This window comes from Cnephaeus nilssonii, assembly GCF_951640355.1.
Source record: "Cnephaeus nilssonii genome assembly, chromosome: 13".
Taxonomy (NCBI): Eukaryota; Metazoa; Chordata; class Mammalia; order Chiroptera; family Vespertilionidae; genus Cnephaeus; species Cnephaeus nilssonii.
In genome coordinates, this window is record NC_137084.1 from 56,736,070 (window position 1) to 56,737,523 (window position 1,454).

The window sequence follows — 1,454 nt, forward strand, 5'->3', positions numbered from 1 at the left end:
CCCCTAGGGGAGCAAGCCCATGCCGTTCCTATCCCCCTTCTTTCCTTTAATCCACCCCACCCCAAGACTTGCAACCAGGAGAGCAATGGGCAGTGGCAGCTCGTCCAGGGCTAACCCCCAGAACCTGCCTCCAAGGCCCCGTTTTCTCTAACTTCTCAGTGATCCAAAGTAGCCCAGTCTAGCCTCTCCTGTTACTTCTGTGCACCTTCATTGTTTCACTGTCCTAAGTATATTTTTGCTCCAGCCAGTAAATCTTACTTATTTTGCTATACTCTGTCTCTTGATTGAAATCTTTCCTTCAAGAAGACAAGAACTTAGGTCTCATTGCTGGTAACATATTGATATCTCACCAACCAATACATGGCTAAGAAATAAAATTTAATTAACAGACAATATGTTAAACTAATTTTGCACCTGCAGCCTGGGTATGGAAACTATGGGAAACTGCCCAGAAATGTCTCTCTGCCTTGCTCTCAATCATTAGGGAATTTCCTATTCCTATTTCCATCTGGAGTCTCAATCTTGGAAACCACATACACCCTTTCTGTATTCTGAGCTCTCGGTAGAGAGCTTTGCTATTGATGCTCACCTTTTCACCCACTATTCTCCACCTCCACTTTTACCAGAAGCAAGCACGTGTAGTTGATTTAAAATGACCCTAAACTCCTTGCCATCCCTTATTTGAGAGGTGAAATTCCTTTCTCTACTCTTATTTTGGGCTGGCCTAATGACTTGTTTTGACCAAAAGAATAGGGCAGGAGAAACTCTATGTAAACAAATGTTAAGACAATCTTACCTGACCTGCAGTTTCTTCTCTTGAGCTATTGGACACTCCCTCTCGGAATCTAGTTGCCAGGTAGTGAGAAGCCCGAGCCTTGTGGAGAGGCTACATAGAAAAGAATCATGAGACTGGTTAACAGCCCATCTCCATCTAAGATCCAAGAAAACAGCCAGCACCAACTGCAGCTATTTGAGTGAACTATCTTGTAAATTCTAGCTCAGGAGAGCCTCCAAATGACTGCAGAACCAGCTAACATTTGGCCCAGTGTGGCAGAAGACCATGCAGCTGAGCCCAGTTAACACAGAATAATGACAAGTAATTAAAAGTTATTGCTTTAAGCCATTAAGTGGTGAGTGGTGTGCAACATAGCAAAACATAACTGAAACGCTAATTGAATTAGTATGTAAATATTTTGTTTATTAAATTTCCTAAGGATGTTTGCTAGCTAAAATTTTTGAGTTTTTTGCATATTGATTTATGAGATTCATTTAATAAGAATGGATGGACTTAGAAATCAATGAGACCAAGTTTAAATAAAGATTTTACACCTTAGTAACTATATGACTTTGGGTGAGGTATTAAACTTTCCTAATCTCAGCTTTCCCCTTTGTAATAAAAGGGTAAATAACACCTACTTTTTACCGTTGTTGTAAGGACTAAGTAAAACAGTATG